We start from the raw sequence: 17,972 nt of genomic DNA, 5'->3' as shown, positions 1-17,972 counted from the left end.
TACATCAAATCAAACTGAGACCTCAAGTTCAGCAGCCTATAGACACTACTTTACACTAACAACTACAGATGCAGTCAGCAAACTCTAGACATGCCTTTTTTTTTTTTTTTTAAAGAAGGATGCCATCCTAGTTAAATGGGGGGAAAATTAACTAAAGAAGAGCTAGGTTGTATAATGAAAAAAATGAGGGTACTTCAAAAGATGATTTCCCCAAAGTATTAGAAATTGTCATTATATATAGATTAGATATATAGAAAATAGATTACAAAGACAGATCCTATAAATATATAAATAAAGCTATAAATATGTAAACCATGGTCACATTATCAAGTTTGAAGAATTTAACTTTCCAGCAAGGCTGCTCCTAAAAATGTTAGTATGACTTACAGCACTTTCCAACGTTATATGTCAGAACTCATTAGGAACTTAATATAATTTCCTTCCACTGTGAAGGATGGACTTCTCTCACTGTTTTGTTTTGTTTTGTTTTCATTTTTGTTTTTCCTGCCTCTGAGCTGCATCAACTGTTTCTAAGAAACAGAAGTTGAAAGCACTAGGGAATAATCTTACATACAGAACATAATCTATTTTTAGACTTTAGCTCATTCTGACGTGAATGCAAGATCCACCGCAGCTACAATACCTGGGAACTTTCTGTGCTTAGGAAACAAGGTCAATATACGGCATTCACTCTACCGAGAACTGTAAAATTCACCAAATAATTGACATAGGTTTTAACATAGGATTGAAAAAGGCTTGAAAATTTCACAAATCGCCGAATCAGGTCACTGTAATAAACAAAGAGAAGCCTAAATGGAAAATGCTTTAAATATTCAACAAAGGAAGCAAGGAAAAGAGAAAAAGATGGAGAGGGGGCAAGGAGGGCCTCTTAGTCCTCTCAGGCTGCTCGAGCAAAATACCATAGACAAAGTGGCTTATAAACCACAGAAATTTACTGCTCACGGTTCTGGAGACCGGGAAGTCCAAGATGGAGGCGCTGGCAGATGTAGTGTCTGGTGAGGCTCAGCTTCTTCACTGAAGGTTGTCTTCTCACTGTAACCTCATGTGTCCAAGGGGACAAGGAGGCTCTCTCTGGGGCCCCTGTTAGGAGAGCACTAATTCTTTTCATGACGGCTCCGCCTTCATGACCAAATCACCTCCCAAAGGCCTTATTTCCTCATACCATCACCTTGGGCATTAGGTTTCAACGTAGGAATTTGGGGAGGACACACACCCCAGACTTAAGCAAAGGGGAGGAAAAGAAGAGGAAAGGGCAAAGCTGAAACGGACCACCCCCCAATCCCCACACAGTGTTGGCACTAGGTATTCTCATATGTATCATTTCATTTCATTTTCATATAGCTTTCTGTCACTTAGACCATCATGGAGCCTCAGTCTCCTCATCATTTAAACTTTACAAAATGGCTGTGAAGATGCACAATATATATTCCTCACCTAATGCCTGGTAGTTAGACGGGACTCAATAAATGGCTACTAGTATCAGTATCAACTGCTATCATCTGTACAGCTGTTTCCAGAAAAGCCTTTCAGGAACACTTTCTCCCCCTCATTATAGGGGAGGGAAAAAGGAAAAACAGAGGTGTTATTATCCTCCTTAAAAAAAGGTAGATTCAGAGTCATCAAGCATCAGCTGGCATCTGAGAGAACTACTTCCAGGAAGTAAAAGCTACTCTCTTTAGAGGAGATCAACACTTTCCAACCCTCAGGATGGTAACTGCTTACAGGATTGCTGCACACAGCATGTATGTCAAACAAAAAATAATGCCCCCTGAAGACTCAAACACGATTGAGAATAGCAGGAGATAGTTAAACCCGAGCCTACAAGGCTATAATATATTATGGCCAATATAGAGTTTACCCTGAGGGTCATCTCTGTACAGGTATTTCCATGTTGCTTTTGCAAATTCACAGAAACACATTCACAATTCACACATCACAGACTCCATAAATACATAAAGAATTAACACTGTGCTCCCCGTTCCCTAAAATTACCCAGAACTACACAACAGAATTTCCTCCTTCATTTCTACATTTTACACTAAATTTGATTACTCTTCTTTTCAACATTATTTCATGGATTCACTTTTTCTTTATTAACTGAAATCATTTCTGCAATGTCAATAACTTTTGTAGCTATGTCCTAAACTGTTCAAAGAATTAGACCTTGTACTACTGGAGAAATGAAGCAAATTTTAGTGAAGAGAATGTAAGTGCTCTAAGAAAGATTTTTAGCATAGTATTTATTGCACTTACACTTATATCTGACTCTCCTCTACTAGGTTTTATGGATAGGCTTTTTTAAACTTCAGATTATAGCCCAAAAGGAGATTCTTTTCCCCCATCTCTCAGTTACACCATATTCTCTATTGGCTTTACTGTTATGTAAGATCTCTTCATATGTGAGCAAAGACAGTTGCTTGGAAGAATTCCAGGATTTGTGCTTTGTAAGGTTCAGGATCACAGAAGGAAAAGAATCCTCTCTTCTACAGTGTTCATATCAATCCTCAATAAAGAGGATTTATTAGGTCTTACTATAGTCATGGGCCCAGATGCAGATTAATCATTGTTTTTAAGTTTACCCAGATCTTAAGACTGCTTCTCCTTGAAGTGAAGAAAGAAGGGCTGAGGATTTTAACAATACCACACGTGGTATAAGAGGCAGTAAGGTGCAGTTCTCAGAAACAAAGAAAAAAAAAAAAAACATAAATTTACATATCCACTCTATTTAATTCCCCTTAATTTTAGTCTTCTCATTTGTAAAATGTAAATAATAGCAACAATCTCACTGGTCCACTGGGAAGATTCAATGAGAGAACACATGTAAACCTCCTGGCCTGTGGGAGGCATCCAATAAATATTAATTCCTCTCTTCCCAATTGAGACTGCAGAACATGGTAATTGGATCTAAGAATACATGATCAGCTATAATCATCTTTGATATGTTCATAAATAGTATGCCAACAGTACTACGACGTATAAATAAACAAAAGTCCATCTCTAAATTTAAGTTCAGGAATTAAAGGAAAATCGTTAAGTTATTAAAATGGCTGGAAGTTGTAATCCTGGTGCAGCAATTTGTTTTCACCTGACTAACTTATTACACTTCAAGGTCCCTCATTATTCCATAACAATTTCGTCGCTAATGAAAATGAAATTACAATGCAACATAGCTTCATGAAGTTACTAGATGATTTCCCAATTTTTACACTCTGTAGGTTAATCATGAATGTTGTTCTCATTTCAGAAAGTCTCTAATGCCAATCTTACTATTCATGTCACAGTTAGCATTAACATGCAGAACTTTCATTTAGAGACACACAACTAATGACACTCTAGTCTTGACAAAATAGCTATTTGATGTCCCAAACACACTGACAATGGTTAGAACTATTTCAATATTTCAGATTGAACATTCACAAAATAATTAGCAAGCTCAGAATGAGACAGCAAGAAAAATTGCTATGTTCTTTCCAAAAGAAAGGCCAGTGTCTATATATTTTATTGTGTCCTAGTCTTTACATACCTTCTCTCCCAATTCAGCCTTTCACCTCCTACTCATCCATAAAAGTTCAAATGTAATATCTTCACATCTATCAAGTCTTCTAAATTATCTGTCACTCCCAGTTGAATTGTGAAAGTGATCTACTCCAGCAGATATAAATGTTCTCAAGGTACTTTGCTAATATTTATCCTAGAGAACAATTCAAATATCATACTTTACATTATAAACATTAAAATCTATTAATACCATTATACTCCAGAGGGTTTCTAAAAAAGAGAAGGACAAAGACAACAGATCCAGTCCACAGTAATTTGAAACACTTAATTATGCCAGTGAACACAATCAAGAGAATTCTTTTAGAGAGCAATGGATCTGTAGCTCGTTCCAAAAGAATATATCTTGATTCAGGAATATATAAATCAAAATATGCAGTAGATAAAAATGTGAGGTTCATCTTTTTTCAAAATTATTTTTTGTGTGTGTGGAATTCAAGAAAAATAACATCACTAAAAAAAATTTCCCATCAATTTAGACTTTCTGGAGCAGAAAATGAGACCTTGTTTTTGAAAAGCTTTAGACATCTAACTTTTACAAAGAAAAACATAGTTCCCTTTAAGAAACATAAAAAAAATTTAGAAAGATGGTTATAGAACAGTAGCAAGAATAGTGTAGAAAGAAATCCGTCAAATAGAAGAACCAAAAGAGATGACATACGCAGAGGTCAGGTATATAAAGTATCCTTTCCTAAAGTAAATACTGATGGACTGATGGATGAAACAAAACTGTAACATGTGTTTGGAGTTTGCCTAATTTTTTAAAATATTAACCTTTTAAATTTTGATAATTTAACATTATCTGTAATCTTCAACTTTGGTATTATATTGGAAGACGCAAAAGAGCTTAAATTGTGTCTTTTTTGTATCCCCTGTAGCAACTAACATGGTTATAGGGGGGAAAAGTAGTTAAATAAATGTTAGCTGGTGAGAAACTTCATGTAAAATATTGTAAAATTATAATGTAACACTTTGATATAAACAACACTATGTATCATTATAACATATACTATTTCCATTAAAGATATAATTTAACCTAGGATTTAGACAACAAGAAAAAATAATGCTTTTATAAATTATAATCCTTAGGGATAAAAGTCTGATAATATAAGAAGTTCAATATTGTGAAAACGTAAAACATTGACTGGAATTTTCACTTTTATTACAGAGATTATAAGAAATTATTGATGTTGACTTAATAACATGGAAAGCCAAATGTATACCTTTGATTCTCATATCAATGCCTTCGTTGTGAATATAAACCGTCTCAGCTATGATAAAAAGGAAACGCACCTGATTTTGCAATGCTGTGTAGTCAGCCACCATCAGTGAGACAAACTCGTCTTCTATGTAATGGATTGTTATTTTCTTAGAAACAGAAGCATCAACCTGAAAAACATGTATTTACCAGAATAATCTTTGAAGAACATTTTCTATGGCCATACATAATGAAATCACAAATTCCTAGTAGGAAACCTGAGACTTAATCACATAAGGGAAAGAAATTTGGAATCAATGTGCATTCTATAAACAGCATTTTATAGTTACTATTATATTTTTTAAAAAAATTTCTTGAGGGCTATAGATGATTTTAAAATCTGTGATAATCTGAACAAGACCTCAGACATTAGTTTCTCTAAGAAATTGAAAATGGAATGGGTGGCAGGAATGTCACCCAACATAAAATTGAGATAATAGCCTGTGTATAGCATGCTTCAAGCATAAATCATCACTCTTAGTGACGTGCAAGAACTGACAAAAGTGAAGTATCTATAAAAACATACGTTGCATCCATATAGAGTTACTAGGCTTATTGCTTTGACAGAAATAGTTTATCCCATTCAAACATTTGCTCAGGTTTAGACTATCAATTTTGCTGACTTTTCTCTAAATTGAAGTTTTTGACTGAAGTAGCTGGACTAGTCAATTGTTTTGGTTTCCTATGGTTACATCTATGAAGATGATGTACAAAGAAATGGATTTTCTGAACTGAAATGAACTTTATAATACATGGCATGAAGTAGAATTTTCAAACTCAAATATATACAGAAACCAGGAAAATAATGTAAAAATTAGTGAATTATCCTATTATAGCCAACTGGAGAGCTCATGAGAATGATACATTTAGAAAGGACAACTGAGCAAGTGCTAGAAACCCCCTGGCCACTCAGGTCTACCTAACTGTTGCCATGCAGGAATACATAAATGCTATAATGTTTAGATTCAGGAACAGGATTTCTCAATTTTCCTGATTTTCAAGAAAATAAAAAAAATCCAGATATTTATGTGAAATCTTCCTATCTTTAAATGACAGGAAGCAATTCAAATACTTTACAAAATGGAGGTCAACAATGACTCGCTCTCTCTATATGTAGACCCGCTTGTATGTGTGTGTAAATAATACACGTTACATATATGCATATGTATATATTATACTCCTGAAATAAATATGTATATGTTTACACAAACCTGTAAATATATATGCATAATATACATATATATTATACACACATATATACATACAAATATATAATTTATTTCTGGGCCACATCCATCCTGGGCTTTGTTGCCTTGACCTTCGGTGTAATGTAGTATTTATTTCTCCCTTTTTTGCAAAGATGTAAAAGGTCATTTTTATTTCTTTTAGTGCATATGTAGAAATGCAATATGTATTGGTTAAATGAAATAAATACACAGTAAACATATGTTGTTAAGTGTGACCTGGTAAAAGTCACACTGTAGTCACTTACGAGGATAACTGGTATGGGCAACTTATACTCCCAGTTAAAGTCCCAGTTACCTTTGAAACATCTAAGAGTACATGAGGGAATTCATTTCCTAAAACAGGCTGACTTGAAAGGGAGAAACAAAATATTACATAACCTCTCTCCTCTAAGTCCAAATCTTACCACCAAGATGGGAGAAGTCCTCCCTGTCAGCTTCAGAGAAAACTAAGTGAGTGTTTTTATTGTGCATGAGATGAGGCACATGTTAAGTGCTTCAGAGCAAATGATAAAGTGACCATCCTCCATGGAGAAGATCATGGTGAGAGGGGTGCCATAAATAGGCCATCCTTTACTTAGACTATAGTGCGATAAAAGAATTAAATACAAGTCCTCAAATTATAATTAACATTAGGGGAATGAATAAAATAAAGTATAACAGCATCATGTGACAGAATAGTATGTGGCCATTATAAAATACATCTTTTTAGAATATGGAATGGAATGGGAAATGCTTTTAACATAAGCTAAATAGGTTACAAATCTATAGCCTACAAATACTTATGAAAATGTTTACAAACTATCTTTAAAAATCTAAAGGTTACAAATCTATTTTAGAAATATATCTTCATTCTGTCTAGATCTCCATTTCTATATATATTGATATATGTATACTTGGAATATTGCTATTAAAAATTCTGATGCTGCAGTGAGCAAACTTGTACAAAAATATTCTCTATACTGATATCTATGGGAAACTGTCCTCCTCTGCCCCCTTTCTATATAGGGCATATGTAGTATATACACATGAAATCTAGATATATACTTTTATATGCCCAAGGGAATTATCTGAAAGTTATCCTTAAGTCATCCTCTTTTCTTGGTCCTCACATCAAATCAGTCACTAATTTCTATAAGTCTATCAATTACACCTTTCTAATGTTCCTCCTCCTTTCCATTCTTCCTGCCATTGCTCCTGTATCAACCTCTCAGTATTTCTTATCCATAGATAACTGAAATTACAATCTAATAATCTCTTAGTTTCTGTCTCTGTAATATTTCTACATTCTACCTTCCCAATCCCCATCATTGCCTGGTTAATACAACTCATCTTTTTTTTTTTTTAAAGATTTTATTTATTTATTTGACAGAGAGAGACAACCAGCGAGAGAGGGAACACAAGTGGGGGTAGTGGGAGAGGAAGAAGCAGGCTCCTAGCACAGAAGCCTGATGTGGGGCTCGATCCCAGAATGCCAGGATCACACCCTGAGCCGAAGGCAGAGGCTTAACGACTGTGCCACCCAGGCGCCCCAATACAACTCATCTTTTAAAACCTCATGCTCCGAAGAAATCTTCCCCCACATTTCCAATATCCTAACTCTAAGGTAGGTTAGTCTTCTTTCTCAAATTACATTGTTCATACCTTTATCCCAGTTTAGAGTTACATGGTATTATATGTATCTGTTTATATCTTGCATCAGGACAGAAAAGTATTTTTATCTCATATCTCAATTCTTCAATTGAGAATAAGATGAGACATTTTTTCGAGTAAGATGTTTAATTTTAGAGTAAGATGAGGCAATCTTAGTGTACAATCACAAAGCAATCTTTCTCCATCTACTATATGATGAGTAAATTTAAGACAAGTAAGAGTTGGCTCAAAGAGATTACAGGTAATGAATTTTCAGCAGGCTCCCTGGCCAAGCAGGGAGTCCGATGCAGAACTCGATCCCAGGACCTGGAATCATGACCTGAGCCAAAGGCAGACGCTTAACCAACTGAGACACCCAGACACTCCGTTCCAAAATTTTCAAACTAACTTGTAGATGCTTTGCAACAATGCTCTCTGTACCTGAAGACAAATACAGAATTTCAGGATAAGGAAGCCTTTAGAACACTAATGCTAACATTTGTTTCACTCTAACTTTGATAGAATATCATGAGTGGTCATTCAAAAAACTGGGTTTAATAAAGAATCCCCAGTAAACTTTGATATTCTCTCCCTCTCTCCATCTTTCTTCCACACTCTCTCTCTCCTACCCTTCACTCTCTTGTGCTCTCCTTCCTCCACCCCATCTAGTTTAAATGCTACACCGCAAACTTGGCGCACTATCCACATCCCATTACAATGAAAATTCGCATCTCCTCCCATCAGGTATGGGGTATACTACCTTGACCCTTGAATCTTGGCCAGTACTGATTTGCAATAACCAACAGAATGTGGGAAGCAAGACTGTGCCACTTCCAATATAGGCCTTGTTCTCTTTCATTCTTTCTATTTACCAAGCTAGGATGTAAATAAGCCCTGAGTAGTCTGCTGGCTGATGAGAGACATATGACCCTATCACCACTGTCATCCCAACCAAATCTACCCAACCCCCAAAGGCAGAGCTGCCTGAAATATCTATATTTTATCTAATGTGTAACTAACCACAGAAGCATAAAGGTGCCCAGCCATGACAAAAGAACTTCCCAATTGAGTATTGACCAATTTGCTGATCTAGAAGAATCGTGAACTAAATAAATGGCTATTGTAATAAAGTACTAAATCTGGAGGTAATCTAATACGACATTAACTAATTGATATAACCCCTTTCTGTTTCAGTTTCCTCATTTATAAAATGGGAATAACAGTATTGCTTATCTCATATGTGTAATCTGAGTATAAAATAAGCAAACTTATTAAAACGATTTGAACAGTGCCTAACACACATAAGAATAATGTTAAGTATTATTTCAATTTAGTGCACCTGGGCTTGGAGCAGGTTTCTCTAAGACTCTCAATTCTGACCTTTCTTATTTCAAATATGATTTGCAAATACACTATTTAGAAAGCAAAATGAGGAAAAACATGATTCCAAGGAAAATGTAATATGTTTATCACCCTTAGAGGCAGCATGACCCAAACATTAGCGTTTACCTAAGAACTGCTAACTTCAACTTACATCCCTGTAAACACTTGCATAGGTGGGTAACTGCCTCCTGTGTAAAAAGGTAGAGTAAAAAGATAGAAATTTAAATGTGTGTTAAATACATGTTTGTGGAATGTCCAGGTGATTTGATAATAGTGTATAAAAGTTGTGCATATCCTATTATCAATATTTCAAACAGCAATTATTGAGTACTGTGTGCTAGCCACCATGCAAAGCACACTATGATCGCCATAGTATCTTCATAATAACCTATGAAGTAAGTTAGAAGTACATAATAAAGGGCTGCAGGTGTCTAGGAACAAATGAAAACACTGGATCTCAAAGAAAAGGTCAGGATTATAGATTTGGACACATGATTTTAAAATCACGAGCATGTAGGTATGGATAATAAGATGCAGGGAGAGAGCAATAAATGCTATGTTCATGGCTCTTCAGTGAGGGTGGCGACTGATAGCCAAATGAACATCAGGAGAATTTCATGTTCTGCCCATCTGCTTTTATTCCTTCCTCTTCTGTTATTCTCTCTCAGCAGAGCAGATATATATCTGTGCATGCTACTCTATGCCCTTTTCCAAAACTTCTCAGGATGGAGAGGGAAATCTACTACTTAGGAATGCATAATTTGAAAAATTTCTAAATGATAATAATGCCCTTCACCACACTAACAACACAGGCCTCCATACAACTGATACAAAGTTTTAATCCAGAAATTTAAAAACGGATTTCCAATGGATTTTTCAGAGAACATAAAGGAGGGCTATATTTTTTAAGATATCAACAAATCAGCATTGATGTAGAAGTTAGCATTAGATTAGAATGAAAGTGACAAAAAAGAAGCTAAAGTAATATGTTAGACAACTCTGAGGACTGAGGACTCAGTGGCACTGCCGGTTGGTAACACCTATATGCTCTGAAAACAGTAGCCAGTAGATCATGCTCTTTCTCCCTTAGTAAGGAAACGTGAATCTGGGAATCAAAAGGTAGAAATGGGATTGACTCCTCAGCTAGTATCCTTAATGATGATCTAGGAAAACAGTTGTTTCATCTCCCTACCACTCTGCTGGTTTTAGAAATTTAAGTTCTCCAAAGAGGAATTTTTCCTCCACAGGATTAAACAAGAGTTTCTTTGAAATGGATGTTGAAATTTCTACTAGATCACTTTGTACTCCTCATGCCACTAAATCTACAGGTAAATAAGAGAGTTACTGTTCAGGCCAGGGTGATTGTTCCTGGTTTTCAAGAAGAACTAAAGTCACCACGGGATAATGGGATAATAGAGGGGGATATCTAGAGCCTAAAATTATAGGAGCACCACTCCTACCATGTTTGGTAGTCAAAATTAATAAAAAGCTGTGACAATGCAGTATTTGCAGGATGACAAAAACCACAGCATTTCAATAGATAAGGTTTAGATCCTAGTAAAGAACCATGACCAGCTGAGATAATAACTTATGGCCAAGGAAACAAAGGTCAAGAAAGAAGTTTTAAAGGTAACCTACAACTGCGTGACTGCAGGACACTAGCGGCTATGCATATTTTACTTCTGACCTTGACACGAACATATTTAAATACCTTAACTGATTTTTTTTTCTTTTCACATTCCCTTTCTACTGAATATGAGGTGTATTAATAATAGTTAACCTTGTAATTCAATACTTCAGTTATAGTATCACCAAAGAAAAAGTGAGTGAGCTAAAACAAAACAAAACAAAACAAAACAGAACAAAACAAAACAAAAAAAGGAACGAACATAATCTCAAGGTAGATAAATGTCATATGGGACTTTGCATAGGACCATGTATGTAAGAGGAGTTATATTATGGTAGGCAGAGAGTGGTGCTATCACGGTCTTTATTTGGAAGTTAAGTATAAGTTAAATGCCATTTATGGATGCTGAGTTGAACAAAGAGGTGAGCTTTACAAGCCAATAGCACCACAACCTCATTCTAAGGTTTCCTTGCAAAACAAAAGAGAAGTTAACTATTACATTCCCCCAAATCCTTTTCTCAATGGTTTGAGGTTACAGTGTGCCAATGAGAGGCACTTACTTGAGATTCAGAAGATGAAAAAAGTAAAGATCATAATCTCTGGAGGCAATTATAGCCAGATATTTTGTCAAGTTTGTGACTCACAGCTGCTTCCCAGTGACTCCTATGAACAACTCACTTTGCTACCGCTCACAGAGATAATTGGTGGGAGCTTTCCAGAGTCTTCACAATTTCAGCATATCTCTAGCAAACTCTAAAGAACCATCCAATTTGTTACTTCAAGCTAAGAAAATCACTAGTAGTTTCCCTGACATTTGCTTCCCTTGCTCTTCCAGTAATTGGGTAAGCTCCTAATTCTCTGTATTAATTTATTCAAAGCTTGGAAGAAATAGAATGGCTTCTGTTTACTGACTAATATATTCTCACTAAGGACACTCTCTGGAAGTTGCTCACAATACTTTTGCCAGACTTAGTATAATGAAAGATGGAAATACAGTATTTTTTAGGATGGCCATATGCCAGCTTAAAATTATTGATTCTATTATTAAGAAACAAAAGTTGTTTTGATGATAGTTCTACCTCAAATAATATGATCCACTTCTAGAGGGGTAGGGATTTGCTCTTCCTCATTCTAGGGTCACCTTTAAGCTATTTTTCATAGCACTATATCAAGAGGGCAGAAGTTTCAACCAAAAGAAAATAAACGCGAGACATGTACATGAGAGAAATTTCTTAAATATTTGTCGTTGACCTTTTTTTTTTTTTTTTTTTTTTTTAGTTTGATTACCCCTCTGATTTTACTTAAGAAGTCATTTTGGATATCACCAAAAACACACATGCACAAACATTACCTAACACCCCCCTGAGCCTCAGTTTCTTCAATTACTAGAGAGAAATAATAGCACTTTGGTCCTGTTTACTACTTATGGATATTTAAGTAATAATATGAACTAATGGATGTAAAAATACTTTGTGACTGACAAAGCCCTATGCAAACATAAAGGATTAAAATTAGTATTACTTTAGTGGCTACATCAAAGTGTTCTACTGATTTATTTTGCAAAAGTTCTAATGTCAGAAGGAGAGAAAATCTATACATGGCTCTGGCAGTACCATGAAATGGATAAAGTTGCCCTCTTTTTTGCAATTTCTTCTGACATCTTTAAGTAACCTAGAGCAAAGAGGTTAGCTGAGTCATTTCCCCCACAACAGAATGACCCCAGCAAGTGTGTTCTTGCCACTGGCGATGCTGCTTGAGAATCTTAACATTCACGGTCACTGCTTATGGGCTGACAGCTGGGATTTAAAATACTTGTAGCTAAATCATAAGAGCAGCTGAAAAGCACAGGCCATCTGCTGCAGGTGTGCACTAAAATACCCTCAAATTCATCAAATCCACGTTGACACCTATTAACAAAGCATTTAGTGGTGCAAGTTCTCTTCAGTAGTCTTATTTGGGGTTAGCTCCAAAATGTATCACTAAGCTTTGTGTCTTATTCACAGGAAACAGTCACTGTCCTCAGCCAAGTATATTCTGACAGAGTGCTGTTCACATGGCAACATCCATCAGACCTCATGGAAGCTGGTGACCTGGCACATCTTGGCTTTGCACCTCATCTGTCTGGACTGGACATTTATTGAATAGGTGCTTGCACTGCACACAGAATTTTATCCATCTCATTACAATCCATTGCATTGACTTCATCAGCTGCAAAAATAGCCAGAATGCACAATAAGCCCTGGGCTCAAATTTCCAGGAAGCTGAAGTTTACATTTGCAGTTTATTTTTGCTCTACTTAAGTGCACGTATCTGCTTGTCATATGTCATTCTGTCATATGTCTTATGTACTCGTGATGCTCATGGCCCACCCATGTCCCCACTGTTTGCTCCACTGGTCTAACTTTTCATGAATGCTCCAGGTATACCATAAGGACTCCCAACTAGAAATTTCAATTATTTTTATTGGGCAATAATTGAAATAATCTATTTTTAATATGTCTTAAAGGACCGTCCATAAATTCTTATACCCTATTAGAAGATGCCTTGTACAAGAAACAACAATTGTTGGAGAGGATGTGGAGAAAGGGGATCCCTCCTACATTGTTGGTGGGAATGCAAGTTGGTACAGCCACTCTGGAAAACAGTGTGGAGGTCCCTTAGAAAGTTAAAAATTGAGCTATCCTATGATCCAGCCATTGCACTACTGGGTGTTTACCCCAAAGATACAGACGTAGTAAAGAGAAGGGCCATATGCACCCCAATGTTCATAGCAGCAATGTCCACAATAGCTAAATCATGGAAGGAGCCGAGATGCCCTTCAACAGATGACTGGATTAAGAAGTTGTGGTCCATATATACAATGGAATATTACTCAGCCATCAGAAAGAACGAGTTCTCAACATTTGCTACAACATGGACGGCACTGGAGGAGATAATGCTAAGTGAAATAAGTCAAGCAGAGAAAGACAACTATCATATGATTTCTCTCATCTATGGAACATAAGAACTAGGATGATCAGTAGGGGAAGAAAGGGATAAAGAAAGGGGGGGTAATCAGAAGGGGGAATGAAACATGAGAGACTATGGACTCTGAGAAACAAACTGAGGACTTCAGAGGGGAGGGGGTGGGGGAATGGGATAGGCCGGTGATGGGTAGTAAGGAGGGCACGTATTGCATGGTGCACTGGGTGTTATACACAACTAATGAATCATCGAGCCTTACATCGGAAACCGGGGATGTACTGTATGGTGACTAACATAATATAATAAAAAATCATTATTAAAAAAAAAAAAAAGAAGAAGATGATGCCTTGTAATTAAGGACCTGCTGAGCCAGTCACGGCCTTGTATGCATTCTCTAGTGGAGTATGTTCAAATGTAGAATTACTCGTTTCTGCTACTCTCTCTTCCTCATTAATACAACAATAATGTACACATCTAAATACTTATGGCTTGGGAAGCCTGGAGATCCCCCCAAAATAGAGATTTTTCTAATAAAAGTGTTACGGAAAATATAGGTAAAGACAGGAGACCCAAGCCTAGATGTCTGCTGTAGCCACTTGCCAAGGGCAGGTTTTTAGCACTCCCAGTGTGGCTAATGCAGCTCAAGACCTAAAATTCTAATTTAAGTTGTTTGAATCTGAATTTAAAAACTTAAATGTTATGCAGGATTTTTCCATTAAACGTAATTCTAAACACATTTTAACCATTGAAAATTTAGTACCCAAATTGAGAAGTGCTGTTAGTGTAAAATTTTGAAGGCAACTTATGGGGGAAAAAAAAAGAATGTAAAATAATGCAAAACAATGTAAAATAATTTCACTAATATGTTTAATATCGATTACATGTTGAAATGATGTTTTGGATATGTAAGGTTAAATAAAATACATTATTAAAATTAATATCACCTGTTCCTTAGTGTGGTTAGTATCAAATTTAAATGTACATATGCTATTTGCACTATATTTTCACTTGGCAGCATTTCCAAAAGGACAAAGTCAACAGAATTCCCTTTCTTTCAATGTCTGCCTTTACTCAGCGAGGCTTACTTTAAACTCCTCTCATCCCGTCCAAGAGTCCTGATCCTTAAAACTCTGCATTTTCCTGACTTTATTTCAGACTCCTGCTCCAAGTAAGAGTAATGACCAAAATTGTGTTACAGCAAAGAGAGACCCTGATCGTTCTGAAAAAATAAAAAATTAAAAAATAATAATAAGGTAGGTAGAAGTTAGTGCATATCCCCTATAGCAATGCATTTGTATGTAAAGACAGTGAGGGTTAAGGCAGGAAAAAAAGATGGTTTCTGGCCATGATGAATTTTATTTGAAGCCATTTCACAATAAAATATCTTCATAAAGTTTTGATGTTGAGTCATTTTAGTACCAAATCCCATGTTTTGCATACATCATAGTCTTTTAATCAACCGTTTAAGGGACATAACTAAACCCTTATTATGTTTAACTGGGATTAAACATTGAATTCTAACAAACCAATTAGAATATTCTAGCATGATTAATCAAATCAATATGTATTTTAATAAGTAATAACCCTTTAAGTAATTTTATTTTAAATTCTTCTAAATTAAGGCTAGATTTGGATTCTCTTCACTTAAGAGAAGAGTATAACTATTTGGAATTAAATACTAGATGTCTGAGACAACATCACATCATTGCATATTATAAAATAACCCAACTCATGATTTCCAAACTGTGCTTCATATATTCCTTTTGGATTCTCCCAAAAATGCAAAAATGCCTCTTGTGAAAACGATCATGGCCAGCATGCATCTCCTGATTTTCAGTTATGGCTTAAGCTAGAGGAGCTCCTTTATTGGAGAGAAACTCAGACAGTGGTTGAAAATGTAGGCTTTTACATTAAATAAATTCAAGTCCATATCCAGGATTTGCCACTTAGTGGATATGGGATCTAAGGCAGTTTGGTCACAGGAAAAACATGGATGATAACATTTGCCACACAGTGGTTTGTGACTGTTATTTTAGACGACAAATAAAAATGTGTGTAAAGCACTTAATCTAGAACCCGGTGAAGATTATCCATTCAGTCTAACATAACTACTACAGTTTATCTGTTTTATAGATGAAGGTATTTGATAAGATTTCATTCAATTTTAAGAATTCTTAGATGAAATGTCTTATAGCCTCTAATTTGAACCTTCTTTATCTTTGTTTTAGATATGATACTTGAGAAAAATCGCATACTTACCTAAAGCAGAAAGCCTGAAGAGAAACATTAGAATTAGAAAGCGTTCTTTCAACAGTGTGGATGACTGTGATAAGACCTGATCAGTCTACAGGCCGTGGTAGTACTATTTGTACAGTAGTACTATTTGTTCACATTTATTATGAAACCACAACCTATCCCAACACCCCTAACCAATACTACCAGTCGACTCAGTAAAACTGTTTTTTCCTTTCTTTCTCTACCTCACTTGTGTTTCATTCTTAAAACAGATAACAGGAAAAAAGTATAAATACTATCACAAATATTAATTTATACTGGTAAATTCATCAGATATTTCTAAAAGCAACTCGAAACCAGAAGTTTCCTTCATTTACCCTCTTCTTGCAAAAATCTTTTTGCTCCCAGACTATTATTCCACCACTTAATCATTAGTCCTGCCTCAGTCTTTGAAATACCATGATGCCCAGGGTGCCTGGCTGGCTCAGGTGGTGGAGCGTGCAACTCTTGATCTCAGGGTTGTGAGTTCGCACCCCACATTGGGTGTAGAGAATACTTAAGAGTAACATTTAAAAAAATAATCATAAACAGGCAAAAAAGAAGAAAATTCTGTGATTCTCACCTGAATACCTCTTATTAATTATCTCCCATTTATAAAACTTCATTCTTCAAGACCTCTTCAACTTCTTCAAAACAACTAAATTTTCCATTATCTCTAAAGACTCCTTTGATGGCTATCCCTCTCTCTTTCCATGAATTTTTCTCACAATTGAGTCGGTGCTACTAATATTAAGCCCTTAATTGTTTTCTCCTTGTTCATGCATACACACATTGCCTCCCAACTGGGTTGCAGATTCTTTAAGAACACCATTATAATGTATACTAGGTATAGGATAAATGCTTATTAATTGATTTCTCAGCAAGGCTTCAAGCCAACTGTTAATTTAAGAAACTTTTAGCACCAGCCAAAGGCTCTCATACTACTAGCCTATAAATCCTAAACTAGTGTGTACACTGCAAGGTCTATTTCAAAATCTTAGCATAGTCAGACATAAACACAACAAAAAGATTGTCATTTGGTGTTATAATCTCCTAGTATTAGATCTCTATCTTAAAATTTTTTTTTAAAGATTTTATTTATTTATTCGACAGAGATAGAGACAGCCAGCGAGAGAGGGAACACAAGCAGGGGGAGTGGGAGAGGAAGAAGCAGGCTCATAGCGGAGGAGCCTGATGTGGGGCTCCATCCCATAACGCCGGGATCACGCCCTGAGCCAAAGGCAAACACTTAACTGCTGTGCCACCCAGGTGTCCCTCTAGCTTAAACTTTACCCCAATTAGTTGCACTCAACCTAAAGATATATCGGGAAGGTATTTAATCAAAAATGTAAAACAGGGATACATTTTCCCAAAAACCATTTTGTTCTTTGGATTGTGTTTAATCTCAATACATTTACCAGCTCATGATGCCAATCAATGTGACAACAGAAACAGTGCTGATAGCTGGCTTTGCCAGCACCCTCATTCTCAGTTGCTGTAACTGGTAAAATAACTATCACTGGCTTAGATAAACTTACTGGCAAGGGATCTTTAGGAGTTCTAGCTTGCCAATCCAAAGAAAAAAATAAAAATTTCTCCCCAGTCTTCCCCCCAGTTTTTTAGGAAGTAAAGTTCCATTTGCCATCTGCCACCAGGGTACAACATTTCTCTTCCGCTTTAGGCTATACCCCAGGGTATAATGTGGGACCTGCTGTGCTCCAATGGCCAAGGACTCCATAAATCCCTGATGTTCTACTTAGATCACAAGTTGGAGCTCTATTGTTTTGCAATGTTTGTGATATTCCCCTTGAAATAATGGCATTTGTGGTAAAATTAAGTGAATCCCCTCAGGTTTAAGTTATAGTCATTAAAGATGGCTTCTTTGGTTTTGAATTAATCCATAAAGAGGAAAAATTAATTTCACAGGTTTGAGAAGGGAAGGAATCTGTAAAATAATACTTGGACCTATGCAGAGTAGAAGAAATCTTTGCTATTTATCAGTCTCATTTGGGAA

General features: G+C 35.9%; 1 long non-coding RNA gene across 2 annotated transcripts in view; it reads right to left on the bottom strand.

The window, feature by feature from the left end:
* LOC125280968 (uncharacterized) overlaps positions 1–17,972 on the bottom strand; it is a 380,871-nt gene that overhangs the window by 214,410 nt on the left and 148,489 nt on the right. For both annotated transcript variants that reach the window (XR_008958485.1, XR_007187871.2), the window contains exon 2: positions 4,870–4,965. This is a non-coding gene — a long non-coding RNA (uncharacterized LOC125280968). The remainder of the gene's footprint in view (positions 1–4,869; positions 4,966–17,972) is intronic.

The sequence above is a fragment of the Ursus arctos genome, unplaced genomic scaffold (assembly GCF_023065955.2).
Source record: "Ursus arctos isolate Adak ecotype North America unplaced genomic scaffold, UrsArc2.0 scaffold_9, whole genome shotgun sequence".
NCBI classification, from domain to species: Eukaryota; Metazoa; Chordata; class Mammalia; order Carnivora; family Ursidae; genus Ursus; species Ursus arctos.
The sequence above is the reverse complement of the archived record's forward strand: the minus strand, read 5'-3'. Positions and strand labels throughout refer to the sequence as shown.